This window comes from Crinia signifera, chromosome 19 (assembly GCF_055691185.1).
Source record: "Crinia signifera chromosome 19, ASM5569118v1, whole genome shotgun sequence".
NCBI classification, from domain to species: domain Eukaryota; kingdom Metazoa; phylum Chordata; class Amphibia; order Anura; family Myobatrachidae; genus Crinia; species Crinia signifera.
This window is the reverse complement of record NC_139226.1, coordinates 73267742-73288691: the sequence shown is the minus strand read 5'-3', so window position 1 is coordinate 73288691 and position 20950 is coordinate 73267742. Positions and strand designations below refer to the sequence as shown.

The 20950-nt window shown below is 40.0% G+C and overlaps 23 non-coding genes and 19 pseudogenes across 23 annotated transcripts; all 42 read left to right on the top strand.

The window, feature by feature from the left end:
• The first annotated feature begins 152 nt into the window (after positions 1–152).
• On the top strand, positions 153–271 carry LOC146044874 (5S ribosomal RNA). The gene has a single exon (XR_014465311.1). It is a non-coding gene; the product is annotated as a 5S ribosomal RNA (ribosomal RNA).
• A 345-nt stretch (positions 272–616) lies between these two features.
• Positions 617–735, top strand: LOC146044823 (5S ribosomal RNA). Its single transcript, XR_014465259.1, has one exon. It is a non-coding gene; the product is annotated as a 5S ribosomal RNA (ribosomal RNA).
• Positions 736–1080: 345 nt separating this feature from the next.
• LOC146043820 (5S ribosomal RNA) lies at positions 1081–1200 on the top strand (annotated as a pseudogene).
• A 345-nt stretch (positions 1201–1545) lies between these two features.
• Positions 1546–1664, top strand: LOC146044021 (5S ribosomal RNA; annotated as a pseudogene).
• Positions 1665–2009: 345 nt separating this feature from the next.
• Positions 2010–2128, top strand: LOC146043617 (5S ribosomal RNA). The gene has a single exon (XR_014464608.1). It is a non-coding gene; the product is annotated as a 5S ribosomal RNA (ribosomal RNA).
• A 449-nt stretch (positions 2129–2577) lies between these two features.
• Positions 2578–2696, top strand: LOC146044219 (5S ribosomal RNA; annotated as a pseudogene).
• A 345-nt stretch (positions 2697–3041) lies between these two features.
• LOC146043781 (5S ribosomal RNA) lies at positions 3042–3160 on the top strand (annotated as a pseudogene).
• Positions 3161–3505: 345 nt separating this feature from the next.
• LOC146044707 (5S ribosomal RNA) lies at positions 3506–3624 on the top strand. The gene has a single exon (XR_014465144.1). It is a non-coding gene; the product is annotated as a 5S ribosomal RNA (ribosomal RNA).
• Positions 3625–3969: 345 nt separating this feature from the next.
• On the top strand, positions 3970–4088 carry LOC146043925 (5S ribosomal RNA; annotated as a pseudogene).
• A 345-nt stretch (positions 4089–4433) lies between these two features.
• On the top strand, positions 4434–4552 carry LOC146043695 (5S ribosomal RNA). The gene has a single exon (XR_014464687.1). It is a non-coding gene; the product is annotated as a 5S ribosomal RNA (ribosomal RNA).
• A 345-nt stretch (positions 4553–4897) lies between these two features.
• LOC146043917 (5S ribosomal RNA) lies at positions 4898–5017 on the top strand (annotated as a pseudogene).
• Positions 5018–5362: 345 nt separating this feature from the next.
• On the top strand, positions 5363–5481 carry LOC146044821 (5S ribosomal RNA). The gene has a single exon (XR_014465258.1). It is a non-coding gene; the product is annotated as a 5S ribosomal RNA (ribosomal RNA).
• A 345-nt stretch (positions 5482–5826) lies between these two features.
• LOC146043819 (5S ribosomal RNA) lies at positions 5827–5946 on the top strand (annotated as a pseudogene).
• Positions 5947–6291: 345 nt separating this feature from the next.
• Positions 6292–6410, top strand: LOC146043405 (5S ribosomal RNA). The gene has a single exon (XR_014464397.1). It is a non-coding gene; the product is annotated as a 5S ribosomal RNA (ribosomal RNA).
• Positions 6411–6755: 345 nt separating this feature from the next.
• On the top strand, positions 6756–6874 carry LOC146044820 (5S ribosomal RNA). Its single transcript, XR_014465257.1, has one exon. It is a non-coding gene; the product is annotated as a 5S ribosomal RNA (ribosomal RNA).
• A 345-nt stretch (positions 6875–7219) lies between these two features.
• LOC146044606 (5S ribosomal RNA) lies at positions 7220–7338 on the top strand. The gene has a single exon (XR_014465042.1). It is a non-coding gene; the product is annotated as a 5S ribosomal RNA (ribosomal RNA).
• A 345-nt stretch (positions 7339–7683) lies between these two features.
• LOC146044819 (5S ribosomal RNA) lies at positions 7684–7802 on the top strand. The gene has a single exon (XR_014465256.1). It is a non-coding gene; the product is annotated as a 5S ribosomal RNA (ribosomal RNA).
• Positions 7803–8147: 345 nt separating this feature from the next.
• On the top strand, positions 8148–8267 carry LOC146043818 (5S ribosomal RNA; annotated as a pseudogene).
• A 345-nt stretch (positions 8268–8612) lies between these two features.
• On the top strand, positions 8613–8731 carry LOC146044020 (5S ribosomal RNA; annotated as a pseudogene).
• A 345-nt stretch (positions 8732–9076) lies between these two features.
• Positions 9077–9195, top strand: LOC146043984 (5S ribosomal RNA; annotated as a pseudogene).
• A 449-nt stretch (positions 9196–9644) lies between these two features.
• On the top strand, positions 9645–9763 carry LOC146044017 (5S ribosomal RNA; annotated as a pseudogene).
• A 345-nt stretch (positions 9764–10108) lies between these two features.
• On the top strand, positions 10109–10227 carry LOC146043899 (5S ribosomal RNA; annotated as a pseudogene).
• A 345-nt stretch (positions 10228–10572) lies between these two features.
• Positions 10573–10691, top strand: LOC146044706 (5S ribosomal RNA). Its single transcript, XR_014465142.1, has one exon. It is a non-coding gene; the product is annotated as a 5S ribosomal RNA (ribosomal RNA).
• Positions 10692–11036: 345 nt separating this feature from the next.
• On the top strand, positions 11037–11155 carry LOC146043924 (5S ribosomal RNA; annotated as a pseudogene).
• A 345-nt stretch (positions 11156–11500) lies between these two features.
• LOC146043727 (5S ribosomal RNA) lies at positions 11501–11619 on the top strand. The gene has a single exon (XR_014464718.1). It is a non-coding gene; the product is annotated as a 5S ribosomal RNA (ribosomal RNA).
• Positions 11620–11964: 345 nt separating this feature from the next.
• Positions 11965–12084, top strand: LOC146044100 (5S ribosomal RNA; annotated as a pseudogene).
• Positions 12085–12429: 345 nt separating this feature from the next.
• Positions 12430–12548, top strand: LOC146043726 (5S ribosomal RNA). The gene has a single exon (XR_014464717.1). It is a non-coding gene; the product is annotated as a 5S ribosomal RNA (ribosomal RNA).
• A 345-nt stretch (positions 12549–12893) lies between these two features.
• Positions 12894–13012, top strand: LOC146043171 (5S ribosomal RNA). Its single transcript, XR_014464164.1, has one exon. It is a non-coding gene; the product is annotated as a 5S ribosomal RNA (ribosomal RNA).
• Positions 13013–13357: 345 nt separating this feature from the next.
• LOC146044817 (5S ribosomal RNA) lies at positions 13358–13476 on the top strand. Its single transcript, XR_014465254.1, has one exon. It is a non-coding gene; the product is annotated as a 5S ribosomal RNA (ribosomal RNA).
• Positions 13477–14392: 916 nt separating this feature from the next.
• Positions 14393–14511, top strand: LOC146044705 (5S ribosomal RNA). The gene has a single exon (XR_014465141.1). It is a non-coding gene; the product is annotated as a 5S ribosomal RNA (ribosomal RNA).
• A 916-nt stretch (positions 14512–15427) lies between these two features.
• LOC146044704 (5S ribosomal RNA) lies at positions 15428–15546 on the top strand. Its single transcript, XR_014465140.1, has one exon. It is a non-coding gene; the product is annotated as a 5S ribosomal RNA (ribosomal RNA).
• Positions 15547–15891: 345 nt separating this feature from the next.
• On the top strand, positions 15892–16010 carry LOC146043923 (5S ribosomal RNA; annotated as a pseudogene).
• A 345-nt stretch (positions 16011–16355) lies between these two features.
• On the top strand, positions 16356–16474 carry LOC146043725 (5S ribosomal RNA). Its single transcript, XR_014464716.1, has one exon. It is a non-coding gene; the product is annotated as a 5S ribosomal RNA (ribosomal RNA).
• A 345-nt stretch (positions 16475–16819) lies between these two features.
• On the top strand, positions 16820–16939 carry LOC146044099 (5S ribosomal RNA; annotated as a pseudogene).
• Positions 16940–17284: 345 nt separating this feature from the next.
• On the top strand, positions 17285–17403 carry LOC146043724 (5S ribosomal RNA). Its single transcript, XR_014464715.1, has one exon. It is a non-coding gene; the product is annotated as a 5S ribosomal RNA (ribosomal RNA).
• A 345-nt stretch (positions 17404–17748) lies between these two features.
• LOC146043169 (5S ribosomal RNA) lies at positions 17749–17867 on the top strand. Its single transcript, XR_014464163.1, has one exon. It is a non-coding gene; the product is annotated as a 5S ribosomal RNA (ribosomal RNA).
• A 345-nt stretch (positions 17868–18212) lies between these two features.
• On the top strand, positions 18213–18331 carry LOC146044816 (5S ribosomal RNA). The gene has a single exon (XR_014465252.1). It is a non-coding gene; the product is annotated as a 5S ribosomal RNA (ribosomal RNA).
• A 345-nt stretch (positions 18332–18676) lies between these two features.
• On the top strand, positions 18677–18795 carry LOC146044188 (5S ribosomal RNA; annotated as a pseudogene).
• Positions 18796–19141: 346 nt separating this feature from the next.
• LOC146043248 (5S ribosomal RNA) lies at positions 19142–19260 on the top strand. Its single transcript, XR_014464241.1, has one exon. It is a non-coding gene; the product is annotated as a 5S ribosomal RNA (ribosomal RNA).
• Positions 19261–19605: 345 nt separating this feature from the next.
• LOC146044002 (5S ribosomal RNA) lies at positions 19606–19724 on the top strand (annotated as a pseudogene).
• Positions 19725–20069: 345 nt separating this feature from the next.
• Positions 20070–20188, top strand: LOC146044839 (5S ribosomal RNA). The gene has a single exon (XR_014465276.1). It is a non-coding gene; the product is annotated as a 5S ribosomal RNA (ribosomal RNA).
• Positions 20189–20533: 345 nt separating this feature from the next.
• LOC146043904 (5S ribosomal RNA) lies at positions 20534–20652 on the top strand (annotated as a pseudogene).
• Positions 20653–20950: the final 298 nt, after the last annotated feature.

The following is a 20950-nucleotide window of genomic DNA, read 5'->3' as shown; positions in this document are numbered from 1 at the left end:
AATTTAAGACCCCCTGCTAATATCATGTCCTGTAGGTCTTTTTACATTACCAACACATAATTTTTTTCAGTAAACAAATACAGTTAGGAAACTTTTTTATTAGCTTACCTGGTGATAGAAGTAGAAGAGGGCAAAAAAAGTGCCTGTATCTCACCTACAGCCATACCACATTGGATAGGCCCAATCTCGTCTGATCTTGGAAGCTAAGCAGTGTTGGGCCTGTTTAGTACTTGGGTGGGCGACCACATGGGAACACCAGGTGCTGTAGGTTTTTTCACATTACAGGCAAATTGTTTTTATTCTCTAGCTATTTAAATTGGAAAAAATTTCTTTTTATTGCCATCACTGACATTTGGAAGAGGTCAAACAGACACAATAGCCATCACCTAAAGACTTACCATACTGTTTAGGCCCAATTCCAACTGCATTTGGCAGCTAAACAGTGTTGAGCCTCTTTAGTAGTTTAATTTAAGACCCCCTGCTAATAACATGTCCTGTAGGTCTTTTTACATTACCAACACATGATTTTTTTCAGTAAGCCAATACAGTTAGGAAACTTTTTTATTAGCTTACCTGGTGATAGAAGTAGAAGAGGGCAAAAAAGTGCCTGTATCTCACCTACAGCCATACCACATTGGATAGGCCCAATCTCGTCTGATCTTGGAAGCTAAGCAGTGTTGGGCCTGTTTAGTACTTGGGTGGGAGACCACATGGGAACACCAGGTGCTGTAGGTTTTTTCACATTACTGGCAAATTGTTTTTATTCTCTAGCTATTTAAATTGGAAATGTTTACTTTTTATTGCCAGTACAGACATTTGGAAGAAGTCAAACAGACACAATAGCCATCACCTAAAGACTTACCACACTGTTTAGGACCAAATCCAACTGCTTTTGGCAGCTAAACAGTGTTGAGCCTCTTTAGTAGTTTAATTTAAGACCCCCTGCTAATATCATGTCCTGTAGGACTTTTTACATTACCAACACAGAATTTTTTTTAGTAAGCCAATACAGTTAGGAAACTTTTTTATTAGCTTACCTGGTGATAGAAGTAGAAGAGGGCAAAAAAGTGCCTGTATCTCACCTACAGCCATACCACATTGGATAGGCCTAATCTCGTCTGATCTTGGAATGCTAAGCAGTGTTGGGCCTGGTTAGTACTTGGGTGGGAGACCACATGGGAACACCAGGTGCTGTAGGTTTTTTCACATTACTGGCAAATTGTTTTTATTCTCTAGCTATTTAAATTGGAAATGTTTACTTTTTATTGCCAGTACAGACATTTGGAAGAAGTCAAACAGACACAATAGCCATCACCTAAAGACTTACCACACTGTTTAGGACCAATTCCAACTGCTTTTGGCAGCTGAACAGTGTTGAGCCTCTTTAGTAGTTTAATTTAAGACCCCCTGCTAATATCATGTCCTGTAGGTCTTTTTACATTACCAACACAGAATTTTTTTTAGTAAGCCAATACAGTTAGGAAACTTTTTTATTAACTTACCTGGTGATAGAAGTAGAAGAGGGCAAAAAAGTGCCTGTATCTCACCTACAGCCATACCACATTGGATAGGCCCAATCTCGTCTGATCTTTGAAGCTAAGCAGTGTTGGGGCTGGTTAGTACTTGGGTGGGAGACCACATGGGAACACCAGGTGCTGTAGGTTTTTTCATATTACTGGCAAATTGTTTTTATTCTCTAGCTATTTAAATTGGAAACTTTTTCTTTTTATTGCCAGCACAGACATTTGGAAGAGGTCAAACTGACACAATAGCCATCACCTAAAGACTTACCACACTGTTTAGGCCCAATTCCAACTGCTTTTGGCAGCTAAACAGTGTTGAGCCTCTTTAGTAGTTTGATTTAAGACCCCCTGCTAATATCATGTCCTGTAGGTCTTTTTACATTACCAACACATGATTTTTTTCAGTAAGCCAATACAGTTAGGAAACTTTTTTATTAGCTTACCTGGTGATAGAAGTAGAAGAGGGCAAAAAAGTGCTTGTATCTCACCTACAGCCATACCACATTGGATAGGCCCAATCTCGTCTGATCTTGGAAGCTAAGCAGTGTTGGGCCTGGTTAGTACTTGGGTGGGAGACCACATGGGAACACCAGGTTCTGTGGGTTTTTTCACATTACTGGCAAATTGTTTTTATCTTGGAAGCTAAGCAGTGTTTGGCCTGGTTAGTACTTGGGTGGGAGACCACATGGGAACACCAGGTGCTGTAGGTTTTTCACATTACAGGCAAATTGTTTTTATTCTCTAGCTATTTAAATTGGAAACTTTTTCTTTTTATTGCCAGTACAGACATTTGGAAGAGGTCAAACAGACACAATTGCCATCACCTAAAGACTTACCACACTGTTTAGGCCCAATTCCAACTGCTTTTGGCAGCTAAACAGTGTTGAGCCTCTTTAGTAGTTTAATTTAAGACCCCCTGCTAATATCATGTCCTGTAGGTCTTTTTACATTACCAACACATGATTTTTTGCAGTAAGCCAATACAGTTAGGAAACTTTTTTATTAGCTTACATGGTGATAGAAGTAGAAGAGAGCAAAAAAGTGCCTGTATCTAACCTACAGCCATTCAACATTGCATAGGCCCAATCTCTTCTGATCTTGGAAGCTAAGCAGTGTTGGGCCTGGTAAGTACTTGGGAGGGAGACCACATGGGAACACCAGGTGCTGTAGGTTTTTTCACATTACTGGCAAATTGTTTTTATTCTCTAGCTATTTAAATTGGAAACTTTTTCTTTTTATTGCCAGTACAGACATTTGGAAGAGGTCAAACAGACACAATAGCCATCACCTAAAGACTTACCACACTGTTTAGGCCCAATTCCAACTGCTTTTGGCAGCTAAACAGTGTTGAGCCTCTTTAGTAGTTTAATTTAAGACCCCCTGCTAATATCATGTCCTGTAGGTCTTTTTACATTACCAACACATAATTTTTTTCAGTAAGCCAATATAGTTAGGAAACTTTTTTATTAGCTTACCTGGTGATAGAAGTAGAAGAGGGCAAAAAAGTGCCTGTTTCTCACCTACAGCCATACCACATTGGATAGGCCCAATCTCGTCTGATCTTGGAAGCTAAGCAGTGTTGGGCCTGTTTAGCACTTGGGTGGGAGACCACATGGGAACACCAGGTGCTGTAGGTTTTTTCACATTACTGGCAAATTGTTTTTATTCTCTAGCTATTTAAATTGAAAACTTTTTCTTTTTATTGCCAGTACAGACATTTGGAAGAGGTCAAACAGACACAATAGCCATCACCTAAAGACTTACCACACTGTTTAGGCCCAATTCCAACTGCTTTTGGCAGCTAAACAGTGTTGAGCCTCTTTAGTAGTTTAATTTAAGACCCCCTGCTAATATCATGTCCTGTAGGTCTTTTTACATTACCAACACATGATTTTTTTCAGTAAGCCAATACAGTTAGGAAACTTTTGTATTAGCTTACCTGGTGATAGAAGTAGAAGAGGGCAAAAAAGTGCCTGTATCTCACCTTCAGCCATACCACATTGGATAGGCCCAATCTCGTCTGATCTTGGAAGCTAAGCAATGTTGGGCCTGGTTAGTACTTGGGTGGGAGACCACATGGGAACACCAGGTGCTGTAGGTTTTTTCACATTACTGGCAAATTGTTTTTATTCTCTAGCTATTTAAATTGGAAACGTTTACTTTTTATTGCCAGTACAGACATTTGGAAGAAGTCAAACAGATACAATAGCCATCACCTAAAGACGTACCACACTGATTAGGCCCAATTCCAACTGCTTTTGGCAGCTAAACAGTGTTGAGCCTCTTTAGTAGTTTAATTTAAGACCCCCTGCTAATATCATGTCCTGTAGGTCTTTTTACATTACCAACACATAATGTTTTTCAGTAAGCCAATACAGTTAGGAAACTTTTTTATTAGCTTACCTGGTGATAGAAGTAGAAGAGGGCAAAAAAGTGCCTGTATCTCACCTACAGCCATACCACATTGGATAGGCCCAATCTCGTCTGATCTTAAAAGCTAAGCAGTGTTGGGCCTGTTTAGTACTTGGGTGGGAGACCACATGGGAACACCAGGTGCTGTAGGTTTTTTCACATTACTGGCAAATTGTTTTTATTCTCTAGTTATTTAAATTGGAAAAATTTTCTTTTTATTGCCAGTACAGACATTTGGAAGAGGTCAAACAGACACAATAGCCATCACCTAAAGACTTACCACACTGTTTAGGCCCAATTCCAACTGCTTTTGGCAGCTAAACAGTGTTGAGCCTCTTTAGTAGTTTAATTTAAGACCCCCTGCTAATATCATGTCCTGTAGGTCTTTTTACATTACCAACACATGATTTTTTTCAGAAAGCCAATACAGTTAGGAAACTTTTGTATTAGCTTACCTGGTGATAGAAGTAGAAGAGGGCAAAAAAGTGCCTGTATCACACCTACAGCCATACCACATTGGATAGGCCCAATCTCGTCTGATCTTGGAAGCTAAGCAGTGTTGGGCCTGGTTAGTATTTAGGAGGGAGACCACATGGGAACACCAGGTGCTGTAGGTTTTTTCACATTACTGGCAAATTGTTTTTATTCTCTAGTTATTTAAATTGGAAAAATTTTCTTTTTATTGCCAGTACAGACATTTGGAAGAGGTCAAACAGACACAATAGCCATCACCTAAAGACTTACCACACTGTTTAGGCCCAATTCCAACTGCTTTTGGCAGCTAAACAGTGTTGAGCCTCTTTAGTAGTTTAATTTAAGACCCCCTGCTAATATCATGTCCTGTAGGTCTTTTTACATTACCAACACATGATTTTTTTCAGTAAGCCAATACAGTTAGGAAACTTTTGTATTAGCTTACCTGGTGATAGAAGTAGAAGAGGGCAAAAAAGTGCCTGTATCTCACCTACAGCCATACCACATTGGATAGGCCCAATCTCGTCTGATCTTGGAATGCTAAGCAGTGTTGGGCCTGGTTAGTACTTGGGTGGTCGACCACATGGGAACACCAGGTGCTGTAGGTTTTTTCACATTACAGGCAAATTGTTTTTATTCTCTAGCTATTTAAATTGGAAAAAATTTCTTTTTATTGCCATCACTGACATTTGGAAGAGGTCAAACAGACACAATAGCCATCACCTAAAGACTTACCATACTGTTTATGCCCAATTCCAACTGCATTTGGCAGCTAAACAGTGTTGAGCCTCTTTAGTAGTTTAATTTAAGACCCCCTGCTAATAACATGTCCTGTAGGTCTTTTTACATTACCAACACATGATTTTTTTCAGTAAGCCAATACAGTTAGGAAACTTTTTTATTAGCTTACCTGGTGATAGAAGTAGAAGAGGGCAAAAAAGTGCCTGTATCTCACCTACAGCCATACCACATTGGATAGGCCCAATCTCGTCTGATCTTGGAAGCTAAGCAGTGTTGGGCCTGTTTAGTACTTGGGTGGGAGACCACATGGGAACACCAGGTGCTGTAGGTTTTTTCACATTACTGGCAAATTGTTTTTATTCTCTAGCTATTTAAATTGGAAATGTTTACTTTTTATTGCCAGTACAGACATTTGGAAGAAGTCAAACAGACACAATAGCCATCACCTAAAGACTTACCACACTGTTTAGGACCAATTCCAACTGCTTTTGGCAGCTAAACAGTGTTGAGCCTCTTTAGTAGTTTAATTTAAGACCCCCTGCTAATATCATGTCCTGTAGGTCTTTTTACATTACCAACACAGAATTTTTTTTAGTAAGCCAATACAGTTAGGAAACTTTTTTATTAGCTTACCTGGTGATAGAAGTAGAAGAGGGCAAAAAAGTGCCTGTATCTCACCTACAGCCATACCACATTGGATAGGCCTAATCTCGTCTGATCTTGGAATGCTAAGCAGTGTTGGGCCTGGTTAGTACTTGGGTGGGAGACCACATGGGAACACCAGGTGCTGTAGGTTTTTTCACATTACTGGCAAATTGTTTTTATTCTCTAGCTATTTAAATTGGAAATGTTTACTTTTTATTGCCAGTACAGACATTTGGAAGAAGTCAAACAGACACAATAGCCATCACCTAAAGACTTACCACACTGTTTAGGACCAATTCCAACTGCTTTTGGCAGCTAAACAGTGTTGAGCCTCTTTAGTAGTTTAATTTAAGACCCCCTGCTAATATCATGTCCTGTAGGTCTTTTTACATTATCAACACATAATTTTTTTCAGTAAGCCAATACAGTTAGGAAACTTTTTTATTAGCTTACCTGGTGATAGAAGTAGAAGAGGGCAAAAAAGTGCCTGTATCTCACCTACAGCCATACCACATTGGATAGGCCCAATCTCGTCTGATCTTGGAAGCTAAGCAGTGTTGGGCCTGGTTAGTACTTGGGTGGGAGACCACATGGGAACACCAGGTGCTTTAGGTTTTTTCACATTACTGGCAAATTGTTTTTATTCTCTAGCTATTTAAATTGGAAACGTTTACTTTTTATTGCCAGTACAGACATTTGGAAGAAGTCAAACAGACACAATAGCCATCACCTAAAGACTTACCACACTGTTTAGGCCCAATTCCAACTGCTTTTGGCAGCTAAACAGTGTTGAGCCTCTTTAGTAGTTTAATTTAAGACCCCCTGCTAATATCATGTCCTGTAGGTCTTTTTACATTACCAACACATAATTTTTTTCAGTAAGCAAATACAGTTAGGAAACTTTTTTATTAGCTTACCTGTTGATAGAAGTAGAAGAGGGCAAAAAAGTGCCTGTATCTCACCTACAGCCATACCACATTGGATAGGCCCAATCTCGTCTGATCTTGGAAGCTAAGCAGTGTTGGGCCTGTTTAGTACTTGGGTGGGAGACCACATGGGAACACCAGGTGCTGTAGGTTTTTTCACATTACTGGCAAATTGTTTTTATTCTCTAGCTATTTAAATTGGAAACTTTTTCTTTTTATTGCCAGTACAGACATTTGGAAGAGGTCAAACAGACACAATAGCCATCACCTAAAGACTTACCACACTGTTTAGGCCCAATTCCAACTGCTTTTGGCAGCTAAACAGTGTTGAGCCTCTTTAGTAGTTTAATTTAAGACCCCCTGCTAATATCATGTCCTGTAGGTCTTTTTACATTACCAACACATGATTTTTTTCAGTAAGCCAATACAGTTAGGAAACTTTTGTATTAGCTTACCTGGTGATAGAAGTAGAAGAGGGCAAAAAAGTGCCTGTATCTCACCTACAGCCATACCACATTGGATAGGCCCAATCTCGTCTGATCTTGGAAGCTAAGCAGTGTTGGGCCTGGTTAGTACTTGGGTGGGCGACCACATGGGAACACCAGGTGCTGTAGGTTTTTTCACATTACAGGCAAATTGTTTTTATTCTCTAGCTATTTAAATTGGAAACTTTTTCTTTTTATTGCCATCACTGACATTTGGAAGAGTTCAAACAGACACAATAGCCATCACCTAAAGACTTACCATACTGTTTAGGCCCAATTCCAACTGCATTTGGCAGCTAAACAGTGTTGAGCCTCTTTAGTAGTTTAATTTAAGACCCCCTGCTAATAACATGTCCTGTAGGTCTTTTTACATTACCAACACATGATTTTTTTCAGTAAGCCAATACAGTTAGGAAACTTTTTTATTAGCTTACCTGGTGATAGAAGTAGAAGAGGGCAAAAAAGTGCCTGTATCTCACCTACAGCCATACCACATTGGATAGGCCCAATCTCGTCTGATCTTGGAAGCTAAGCAGTGTTGGGCCTGTTTAGTACTTGGGTGGGAGACCACATGGGAACACCAGGTGCTGTAGGTTTTTTCACATTACTGGCAAATTGTTTTTATACTCTAGCTATTTAAATTGGAAATGTTTACTTTTTATTGCCAGTACAGACATTTGGAAGAAGTCAAACAGACACAATAGCCATCACCTAAAGACTTACCACACTGTTTAGGACCAATTCCAACTGCTTTTGGCAGCTAAACAGTGTTGAGCCTCTTTAGTAGTTTAATTTAAGACCCCCTGCTAATATCATGTCCTGTAGGTCTTTTTACATTACCAACACAGAATTTTTTTTAGTAAGCCAATACAGTTAGGAAACTTTTTTATTAGCTTACCTGGTGATAGAAGTAGAAGAGGGCAAAAAAGTGCCTGTATCTCACCTACAGCCATACCACATTGGATAGGCCTAATCTCGTCTGATCTTGGAATGCTAAGCAGTGTTGGGCCTGGTTAGTACTTGGGTGGGAGACCACATGGGAACACCAGGTGCTGTAGGTTTTTTCACATTACTGGCAAATTGTTTTTATTCTCTAGCTATTTAAATTGGAAATGTTTACTTTTTATTGCCAGTACAGACATTTGGAAGAAGTCAAACAGACACAATAGCCATCACCTAAAGACTTACCACACTGTTTAGGACCAATTCCAACTGCTTTTGGCAGCTAAACAGTGTTGAGCCTCTTTAGTAGTTTAATTTAAGACCCCCTGCTAATATCATGTCCTGTAGGTCTTTTTACATTACCAACACAGAATTTTTTTTAGTAAGCCAATACAGTTAGGAAACTTTTTTATTAGCTTACCTGGTGATAGAAGTAGAAGAGGGCAAAAAAGTGCCTGTATCTCACCTACAGCCATACCACATTGGATAGGCCCAATCTCGTCTGATCTTTGAAGCTAAGCAGTGTTGGGGCTGGTTAGTACTTGGGTGGGAGACCACATGGGAACACCAGGTGCTGTAGGTTTTTTCATATTACTGGCAAATTGTTTTTATTCTCTAGCTATTTAAATTGGAAACTTTTTCTTTTTATTGCCAGCACAGACATTTGGAAGAGGTCAAACTGACACAATAGCCATCACCTAAAGACTTACCACACTGTTTAGGCCCAATTCCAACTGCTTTTGGCAGCTAAACAGTGTTGAGCCTCTTTAGTAGTTTGATTTAAGACCCCCTGCTAATATCATGTCCTGTAGGTCTTTTTACATTACCAACACATGATTTTTTTCAGTAAGCCAATACAGTTAGGAAACTTTTTTATTAGCTTACCTGGTGATAGAAGTAGAAGAGGGCAAAAAAGTGCCTGTATCTCACCTACAGCCATACCACATTGGATAGGCCCAATCTTGTCTGATCTTGGAAGCTAAGCAGTGTTGGGCCTGGTTAGTACTTGGGTGGGAGACCACATGGGAACACCAGGTTCTGTGGGTTTTTTCACATTACTGGCAAATTGTTTTTATCTTGGAAGCTAAGCAGTGTTGGGCCTGGTTAGTACTTGGGTGGGAGACCACATGGGAACACCAGGTGCTGTAGGTTTTTCACATTACAGGCAAATTGTTTTTATTCTCTAGCTATTTAAATTGGAAACTTTTTCTTTTTATTGCCAGTACAGACATTTGGAAGAGGTCAAACAGACACAATTGCCATCACCTAAAGACTTACCACACTGTTTAGGCCCAATTCCAACTGCTTTTGGCAGCTAAACAGTGTTGAGCCTCTTTAGTAGTTTAATTTAAGACCCCCTGCTAATATTATGTCCTGTAGGTCTTTTTACATTACCAACACATGATTTTTTGCAGTAAGCCAATACAGTTAGGAAACTTTTTTATTAGCTTACATGGTGATAGAAGTAGAAGAGAGCAAAAAAGTGCCTGTATCTAACCTACAGCCATTCAACATTGCATAGGCCCAATCTCTTCTGATCTTGGAAGCTAAGCAGTGTTGGGCCTGGTTAGTACTTGGGTGGGAGACCACATGGGAACACCAGGTGCTGTAGGTTTTTTCACATTACTGGCAAATTGTTTTTATTCTCTAGCTATTTAAATTGGAAACTTTTTCTTTTTATTGCCAGTACAGACATTTGGAAGAGGTCAAACAGACACAATAGCCATCACCTAAAGACTTACCACACTGTTTAGGCCCAATTCCAACTGCTTTTGGCAGCTAAACAGTGTTGAGCCTCTTTAGTAGTTTAATTTAAGACCCCCTGCTAATATCATGTCCTGTAGGTCTTTTTACATTACCAACACATAATTTTTTTCAGTAAGCCAATATAGTTAGGAAACTTTTTTATTAGCTTACCTGGTGATAGAAGTAGAAGAGGGCAAAAAAGTGCCTGTTTCTCACCTACAGCCATACCACATTGGATAGGCCCGATCTCGTCTGATCTTGGAAGCTAAGCAGTGTTGGGCCTGTTTAGCACTTGGGTGGGAGACCACATGGGAACACCAGGTGCTGTAGGTTTTTTCACATTACTGGCAAATTGTTTTTATTCTCTAGCTATTTAAATTGAAAACTTTTTCTTTTTATTGCCAGTACAGACATTTGGAAGAGGTCAAACAGACACAATAGCCATCACCTAAAGACTTACCACACTGTTTAGGCCCAATTCCAACTGCTTTTGGCAGCTAAACAGTGTTGAGCCTCTTTAGTAGTTTAATTTAAGACCCCCTGCTAATATCATGTCCTGTAGGTCTTTTTACATTACCAACACATGATTTTTTTCAGTAAGCCAATACAGTTAGGAAACTTTTGTATTAGCTTACCTGGTGATAGAAGTAGAAGAGGGCAAAAAAGTGCCTGTATCTCACCTTCAGCCATACCACATTGGATAGGCCCAATCTCGTCTGATCTTGGAAGCTAAGCAATGTTGGGCCTGGTTAGTACTTGGGTGGGAGACCACATGGGAACACCAGGTGCTGTAGGTTTTTTCACATTACTGGCAAATTGTTTTTATTCTCTAGCTATTTAAATTGGAAACGTTTACTTTTTATTGCCAGTACAGACATTTGGAAGAAGTCAAACAGACACAATAGCCATCACCTAAAGACGTACCACACTGATTATGCCCAATTCCAACTGCTTTTGGCAGCTAAACAGTGTTGAGCCTCTTTAGTAGTTTAATTTAAGACCCCCTGCTAATATCATGTCCTGTAGGTCTTTTTACATTACCAACACATAATGTTTTTCAGTAAGCCAATACAGTTAGGAAACTTTTTTATTAGCTTACCTGGTGATAGAAGTAGAAGAGGGCAAAAAAGTGCCTGTATCTCACCTACAGCCATACCACATTGGATAGGCCCAATCTCGTCTGATCTTAAAAGCTAAGCAGTGTTGGGCCTGTTTAGTACTTGGGTGGGAGACCACATGGGAACACCAGGTGCTGTAGGTTTTTTCACATTACTGGCAAATTGTTTTTATTCTCTAGCTATTTAAATTGGAAACTTTTTCTTTTTATTGCCAGTACAGACATTTGGAAGAGGTCAAACAGACACAATAGCCATCACCTAAAGACTTACCACACTGTTTAGGCCCAATTCCAACTGCTTTTGGCAGCTAAACAGTGTTGAGCCTCTTTAGTAGTTTAATTTAAGACCCCCTGCTAATATCATGTCCTGTAGGTCTTTTTACATTACCAACACATGATTTTTTTCAGTAAGACAATACAGTTGGGAAACTATTTTATTAGCTTACCTGGTGATAGAAGTAGAAGAGGGCAAAAAAGTGCCTGTATCTCACCTACAGCCATACCACATTGTATAGGCCCAATCTCGTCTGATCTTAGAAGCTAAGCAATGTTGGGCCTGGTTAGTACTTGGTAGGGAGACCACATGGGAACACCAGGTGCTGTAGGTTTTTTCACATTACTGGCAAATTGTTTTTATTCTCTAGCTATTTAAATTGGAAAAATTTTCTTTTTATTGCCAGCACTGACCTTTGGAAGAGGTCAAACAGACACAATAGCCATCACCTAAAGACTTACCATACTGTTTAGGCCCAATTCCAACTGCTTTTGGCAGCTAAACAGTGTTGAGCCTCTTTAGTAGTTTAATTTAAGACCCCCTGCTAATATCATGTCCTGTAGGTCTTTTTACATTACCAACACATGATTTTTTTCAGTAAGACAATACAGTTGGGAAACTTTTTTATTAGCTTACCTGGTGATAGAAGTAGAAGAGGGCAAAAAAGTGCCTGTATCTCACGTACAGCCATACCACATTGTATAGGCCCCAATCTCGTCTGATCTTAGAAGCTAAGCAATGTTGGGCCTGGTTAGTACTTGGTTGGGAGACCACATGGGAACACCAGGTGCTGTAGGTTTTTTCACATTACTGGCAAATTGTTTTTATTCTCTAGCTATTTAAATTGGAAAAGTTTACTTTTTATTGCCAGTACAGACATTTGGAAGAAGTCAAACAGACACAATAGCCATCACCTAAAGACTTACCACACTGTTTAGGACCAATTCCAACTGCTTTTGGCAGCTAAATAGTGTTGAGCCTCTTTAGTAGTTTAATTTAAGACCCCCTGCTAATAACATGTCCTGTAGGTCTTTTTACATTACCAACACATGATTTTTTTCAGTAAGACAATACAGTTGGGAAACTATTTTATTAGCTTACCTGGTGATAGAAGTAGAAGAGGGCAAAAAAGTGCCTGTATCTCACCTACAGCCATACCACATTGTATAGGCCCAATCTCGTCTGATCTTAGAAGCTAAGCAATGTTGGGCCTGGTTAGTACTTGGTAGGGAGACCACATGGGAACACCAGGTGCTGTAGGTTTTTTCACATTACTGGCAAATTGTTTTTATTCTCTAGCTATTTAAATTGGAAAAATTTTCTTTTTATTGCCAGCACTGACCTTTGGAAGAGGTCAAACAGACACAATAGCCATCACCTAAAGACTTACCATACTGTTTAGGCCCAATTCCAACTGCTTTTGGCAGCTAAACAGTGTTGAGCCTCTTTAGTAGTTTAATTTAAGACCCCCTGCTAATATCATGTCCTGTAGGTCTTTTTACATTACCAACACATGATTTTTTTCAGTAAGCCAATACAGTTAGGAAACTTTTGTATTAGCCTACCTGGTGATAGAAGTAGAAGAGGGCAAAAAAGTGCCTGTATCTCACCTACAGCCATACCACATTGGATAGGCCCAATCTCTTCTGATCTTGGAAGCTAAGCAGTGTTGGGCCTGGTTAGTACTTGAGTGGGAGACCACATGGGAACACCAGGTGCTGTAGGTTTTTTCACATTACTGGCAAATTGTTTTTATTCTCTAGCTATTTAAATTGGAAACGTTTACTTTTTATTGCCAGTACAGACATTTGGAAGAAGTCAAACAGACACAATAGCCATCACCTAAAGACTTACCACACTGTTTAGGCCCAATTTCAACTGCTTTTGGCAGCTAAACAGTGTTGAGCCTCTTTAGTAGTTTAATTTAAGACCCCCTGCTAATATCATGTCCTGTAGGTCTTTTTACATTACCAACACATAATTTTTTTCAGTAAGCAAATACATTTAGGAAACTTTTTTATTAGCTTACCTGGTGATAGAAGTAGAAGAGGGCAAAAAAGTGCCTGTATCTCACCTACAGCCATACCACATTGGATAGGCCCAATCTCGTCTGATCTTGGAAGCTAAGCAGTGTTGGGCCTGTTTAGTACTTGGGTGGGAGACCACATGGGAACACCAGGTGCTGTAGGTTTTTTCACATTACTGGCAAATTGTTTTTATTCTCTAGCTATTTAAATTGGAAACTTTTTCTTTTTATTGCCAGTACAGACATTTGGAAGAGGTCAAACAGACACAATAGCCATCACCTAAAGACTTACCACACTGTTTAGGCCCAATTCCAACTGCTTTTGGCAGCTAAACAGTGTTGAGCCTCTTTAGTAGTTTAATTTAAGACCCCCTGCTAATATCATGTCCTGTAGGTCTTTTTACATTACCAACACATGATTTTTTTCAGTAAGCCAATACAGTTAGGAAACTTTTGTATTACCGTGTTTCCCCGATAATAAGACACTGTCTTATTTTTTATTTTCAGTCCAAAAAACACCATAGGGCTTATTTTCAGGGTAGGGCTTATTTTAGCCCCTCAGTCCCTGCTTTTATCCACATCATGCCCCTCAATCACCTTATACTTTAAGCCCAACTGACACTTTCCTTTCCTTCTGCATTTTTCAGCCACTCAGCCTTTCACCTTATACTTTAAGCCCAACTGACACTTTCCTTTCCTTCTGCATTTTTCAGCCACTCAGCCTTTCCGGCGCCGCTTAGTCTCTCCGCTTCCACCTGTGTACAGATGCCAATCAGTCCCTGAGGTGCGCAATGATGTCACATACCCAATGCATCCCTGCATCAGCAGAGGCTTCAGAGCTGCAGCAGCGTCCATTTCATGCGCATATGGGGGGGGGGGGGCAGGCAGAGCTGGAAGTTTAGCACAGGGACTGGGCAAAATGGGGATTTAGCTAGGGCTTATTTTAGGGGTAGGGCTTATTCTGGACCATTGTCCAGAAATGAGGGTAGGGCTTATTATCAGGGTAGGTCTTATTATCGGGGAAACAGGGTAGCTTACCTGGTGATAGAAGTAGAAGAGGGCAAAAAAGTGCCTGTATCTCACCTTCAGCCATACCACATTGGATAGGCCCAATCTCGTCTGATCTTGGAAGCTAAGCAATGTTGGGCCTGGTTAGTACTTGGGTGGGAGACCACATGGGAACACCAGGTGCTGTAGGTTTTTTCACATTACTGGCAAATTGTTTTTATTCTCTAGCTATTTAAATTGGAAACGTTTACTTTTTATTGCCAGTACAGACATTTGGAAGAAGTCAAACAGACACAATAGCCATCACCTAAAGACGTACCACACTGATTATGCCCAATTCCAACTGCTTTTGGCAGCTAAACAGTGTTGAGCCTCTTTAGTAGTTTAATTTAAGACCCCCTGCTAATATCATGTCCTGTAGGTCTTTTTACATTACCAACACATGATTTTTTTCAGTAAGCCAATACAGTTAGGAAACTTTTGTATTACCGTGTTTCCCCGATAATAAGACACTGTCTTATTTTTTATTTTCAGTCCAAAAAACACCATAGGGCTTATTTTCAGGGTAGGGCTTATTTTAGCCCCTCAGTCCCTGCTTTTATCCACATCATGCCCCTCAATCACCTTATACTTTAAGCCCAACTGACACTTTCCTTTCCTTCTGCATTTTTCAGCCACTCAGCCTTTCACCTTATACTTTAAGCCCAACTGACACTTTCCTTTCCTTCTGCATTTTTCAGCCACTCAGCCTTTCCGGCGCCGCTTAGTCTCTCCGCTTCCACCTGTGTACAGATGCCAATCAGTCCCTGAGGTGCGCAATGATGTCACATACCCAATGCATCCCTGCATCAGCAGAGGCTTCAGAGCTGCAGCAGCGTCCATTTCATGCGCATATGGGGGGGGGGGGGCAGGCAGAGCTGGAAGTTTAGCACAGGGACTGGGCAAAATGGGGATTTAGCTAGGGCTTATTTTAGGGGTAGGGCTTATTCTGGACCATTGTCCAGAAATGAGGGTAGGGCTTATTATCAGGGTAGGTCTTATTATCGGGGAAACAGGGTAGCTTACCTGGTGATAGAAGTAGAAGAGGGCAAAAAAGTGCCTGTATCTCACCTTCAGCCATACCACATTGGATAGGCCCAATCTCGTCTGATCTTGGAAGCTAAGCAATGTTGGGCCTGGTTAGTACTTGGGTGGGAGACCACATGGGAACACCAGGTGCTGTAGGTTTTTTCACATTACTGGCAAATTGTTTTTATTCTCTAGCTATTTAAATTGGAAACGTTTACTTTTTATTGCCAGTACAGACATTTGGAAGAAGTCAAACAGACACAATAGCCATCACCTAAAGACGTACCACACTGATTATGCCCAATTCCAACTGCTTTTGGCAGCTAAACAGTGTTGAGCCTCTTTAGTAGTTTAATTTAAGACCCCCTGCTAATATCATGTCCTGTAGGTCTTTTTACATTACCAACACATAATGTTTTTCAGTAAGCCAATACAGTTAGGAAACTTTTTTATTAGCTTACCTGGTGATAGAAGTAGAAGAGGGCAAAAAAGTGCCTGTATCTCACCTACAGCCATACCACATTGGATAGGCCCAATCTCGTCTGATCTTAAAAGCTAAGCAGTGTTGGGCCTGTTTAGTACTTGGGTGGGAGACCACATGGGAACACCAGGTGCTGTAGGTTTTTTCACATTACTGGCAAATTGTTTTTATTCTCTAGCTATTTAAATTGGAAACTTTTTCTTTTTATTGCCAGTACAGACATTTGGAAGAGGTCAAACAGACACAATAGCCATCACCTAAAGACTTACCACACTGTTTAGGCCCAATTCCAACTGCTTTTGGCAGCTAAACAGTGTTGAGCCTCTTTAGTAGTTTAATTTAAGACCCCCTGCTAATATCATGTCCTGTAGGTCTTTTTACATTACCAACACATGATTTTTTTCAGTAAGACAATACAGTTGGGAAACTATTTTATTAGCTTACCTGGTGATAGAAGTAGAAGAGGGCAAAAAAGTGCCTGTATCTCACCTACAGCCATACCACATTGTATAGGCCCAATCTCGTCTGATCTTAGAAGCTAAGCAATGTTGGGCCTGGTTAGTACTTGGTAGGGAGACCACATGGGAACACCAGGTGCTGTAGGTTTTTTCACATTACTGGCAAATTGTTTTTATTCTCTAGCTATTTAAATTGGAAAAATTTTCTTTTTATTGCCAGCACTGACCTTTGGAAGAGGTCAAACAGACACAATAGCCATCACCTAAAGACTTACCATACTGTTTAGGCCCAATTCCAACTGCTTTTGGCAGCTAAACAGTGTTGAGCCTCTTTAGTAGTTTAATTTAAGACCCCCTGCTAATATCATGTCCTGTAGGTCTTTTTACATTACCAACACATGATTTTTTTCAGTAAGACAATACAGTTGGGAAACTTTTTTATTAGCTTACCTGGTGATAGAAGTAGAAGAGGGCAAAAAAGTGCCTGTATCTCACGTACAGCCATACCACATTGTATAGGCCCCAATCTCGTCTGATCTTAGAAGCTAAGCAATGTTGGGCCTGGTTAGTACTTGGTTGGGAGACCACATGGGAACACCAGGTGCTGTAGGTTTTTTCACATTACTGGCAAATTGTTTTTATTCTCTAGCTATTTAAATTGGAAAAGTTTACTTTTTATTGCCAGTACAGACATTTGGAAGAAGTCAAACAGACACAATAGCCATCACCTAAAGACTTACCACACTGTTTAGGACCAATTCCAACTGCTTTTGGCAGCTAAATAGTGTTGAGCCTCTTTAGTAGTTTAATTTAAGACCCCCTGCTAATAACATGTCCTGTAGGTCTTTTTACATTACCAACACATGATTTTTTTCAGTAAGACAATACAGTTGGGAAACTATTTTATTAGCTTACCTGGTGATAGAAGTAGAAGAGGGCAAAAAAGTGCCTGTATCTCACCTACAGCCATACCACATTGTATAGGCCCAATCTCGTCTGATCTTAGAAGCTAAGCAATGTTGGGCCTGGTTAGTACTTGGTAGGGAGACCACATGGGAACACCAGGTGCTGTAGGTTTTTTCACATTACTGGCAAATTGTTTTTATTCTCTAGCTATTTAAATTGGAAAAATTTTCTTTTTATTGCCAGCACTGACCTTTGGAAGAGGTCAAACAGACACAATAGCCATCACCTAAAGACTTACCATACTGTTTAGGCCCAATTCCAACTGCTTTTGGCAGCTAAACAGTGTTGAGCCTCTTTAGTAGTTTAATTTAAGACCCCCTGCTAATATCATGTCCTGTAGGTCTTTTTACATTACCAACACATGATTTTTTTCAGTAAGCCAATACAGTTAGGAAACTTTTGTATTAGCCTACCTGGTGATAGAAGTAGAAGAGGGCAAAAAAGTGCCTGTATCTCACCTACAGCCATACCACATTGGATAGGCCCAATCTCTTCTGATCTTGGAAGCTAAGCAGTGTTGGGCCTGGTTAGTACTTGAGTGGGAGACCACATGGGAACACCAGGTGCTGTAGGTTTTTTCACATTACTGGCAAATTGTTTTTATTCTCTAGCTATTTAAATTGGAAACGTTTACTTTTTATTGCCAGTACAGACATTTGGAAGAAGTCAAACAGACACAATAGCCATCACCTAAAGACTTACCACACTGTTTAGGCCCAATTTCAACTGCTTTTGGCAGCTAAACAGTGTTGAGCCTCTTTAGTAGTTTAATTTAAGACCCCCTGCTAATATCATGTCCTGTAGGTCTTTTTACATTACCAACACATAATTTTTTTCAGTAAGCAAATACATTTAGGAAACTTTTTTATTAGCTTACCTGGTGATAGAAGTAGAAGAGGGCAAAAAAGTGCCTGTATCTCACCTACAGCCATACCACATTGGATAGGCCCAATCTCGTCTGATCTTGGAAGCTAAGCAGTGTTGGGCCTGTTTAGTACTTGGGTGGGAGACCACATGGGAACACCAGGTGCTGTAGGTTTTTTCACATTACTGGCAAATTGTTTTTATTCTCTAGCTATTTAAATTGGAAACTTTTTCTTTTTATTGCCAGTACAGACATTTGGAAGAGGTCAAACAGACACAATAGCCATCACCTAAAGACTTACCACACTGTTTAGGCCCAATTCCAACTGCTTTTGGCAGCTAAACAGTGTTGAGCCTCTTTAGTAGTTTAATTTAAGACCCCCTGCTAATATCATGTCCTGTAGGTCTTTTTACATTACCAACACATGATTTTTTTCAGTAAGCCAATACAGTTAAGAAACTTTTGTATTAGCTTACCTGGTGATAGAAGTAGAAGAGGGCAAAAAAGTGCCTGCATCTCTCCTACAGCCATACCACATTGGATAGGCCCAATGTCGTCTGATCTTGGAAGCTAAGCAGTTTTGGGCCTGGTTAGTACTTGGGTGGGAGACCACATGGGAACACCAGGTGCTGTAGGTTTTTTTCACATTACTGGCAAATTGTTTTTATTCTCTAGCTATTTAAATTGGAAAAAAATTCTTTTTATTGCCAGCACTGACATTTGGAAGAGGTCAAACAGACACAATAGCCATCACCTAAAGACTTACCATACTGTTTAGGCCCAATTCCAACTGCTTTTGGCAGCTAAACAGTGTTGAGCCTCTTTAGTAGTTTAATTTAAGACCCCCTGCTAATATCATGTCCTGTAGGTCTTTTTACATTAACAACACATGATTTTTTTCAGTAAGCCAATACAGTTAGGACACTTTTTTATTAGCTTACCTGGTGATAGAAGTAGAAGAGGGCAAAAAAGTGCGTGCATCTCACCTACAGCCATACCACATTGGATAGGCCCAATCTCGTTTGATCTTGGGAGCTAAGCAGTGTTGGGCCTGGTTAGTACTTGGGTGGGAGACCACATGGGAACACCAGGTGCTGTAGGTTTTTTCACATTACTGGCAAATTGTTTTTATTCTCTAGCTATTTAAATTGGAAACGTTTACTTTTTATTGCCAGTACAGACATTTGGAAGAAGTCAAACAGACAAAATAGCCATCACCTAAAGACTTACCACACTGTTTAGGACCAATTCCAACTGCTTTTGGCAGCTAAACAGTGTTGAGCCTCTTTAGTAGTTTAATTTAAGACCCCCTGCTAATATCATGTCCTGTAGGTCTTTTTACATTACCAACACATAATTTTTTTCAGTAAGCCAATTCAGTTAGGTAACTTTTTTATTAGCTTACCAGGTGATAGAAGTAGAAGAGGGAAAAAAAGTGCCTGAATCTCACCTACAGCCATACCACATTGGATAGGCCCAATCTTGTCTGATCTTGGAAGCTAAGCAGTTTTGGGCCTGTTTAGTACTTGGGTGGGAGACCACATGGGAACACCAGGTGCTGTAGGTTTTTTCACATTACTGGCAAATTGTTTTTATTCTCTAGCTATTTAAATTGGAAACTTTTTATTTTTATTGCCAGTACAAACATTTGGAAGAGGTCAAACAGACACAATAGCCATCACCTAAAGACTTACCACACTGTTTAGGCCCAATTCCTACTGCTTTTGGCAGCTAAACAGTGTTGAGCCTCTTTAGTAGTTTAATTTAAGACCCCCTGCTAATATCATGTCCTGTAGGTCTTTTTACATTACCAACACATAATTTTTTTCAGTAAGCCAATACAGTTAGGAAACTTTTGTATTAGCCTACCTGGTGATAGAAGTAGAAGTGGGCAAAAAAGTGCCTGTATCTCACCTACAGCCATACCACATTGGATAGGCCCAATCTCGTCTGATCTTGGAAGCAAAGCAGTGTTGGGCCTGGTTAGTACTTGGGTGGGAGACCACATGGGAACACCAGGTGCTGTAGGTTTTTTCACATTACTGGCAAATTGTTTTTATTCTCTAGCTATTTAAATTGGAAACGTTTACTTTTTATTGCCAGTACAGACATTTGGAAGAAGTCAAACAGACACAATAGCCATCACCTAAAGACTTACCACACTGTTTAGGCCCAATTCCAACTGCTTTTGGCAGCTAAACAGTGTTGAGCCTCTTTAGTAGTTTAATTTAAGACCCCCTGCTAATATCATGTCCTGTAGGTCTTTTTACATTACCAACACATGATTTTTTTCAGTAAGCCAATACAGTTAGGAAACTTTTGTATTAGCTTACCTGGTGATAGAAGTAGAAGAGGGCAAAAAAGTGCCTGTATCTCACCTACAGCCATACAACATTGGATAGGCCCAATCTTGTCTGATCTTGGAAGCTAAGCAGTGTTGGGCCTGGTTAGTACTTGGGTGGGAGACCACATGGGAACACCAGGTGCTGTAGGTTTTTTCACATTACTGGCAAATTGTTTTTATTCTCTTGCTATTTAAATTGGAAAAAAATTCTTTTTATTGCCAGCACTGACATTTGGAAGAGGTCAAACAGACACAATAGCCATCACCTAAAGACTTACCATACTGTTTAGGCCCAATTCCAACTGCATTTGGCAGCTAAACAGTGTTGAGCCTCTTTAGTAGTTTAATTTAAGACCCCCTGCTAATAACATGTCCTGTAGGTCTTTTTACATTACCAACACATGATTTTTTTCAGTAAGCCAATACAGTTAGGAAACTTTTTTATTAGC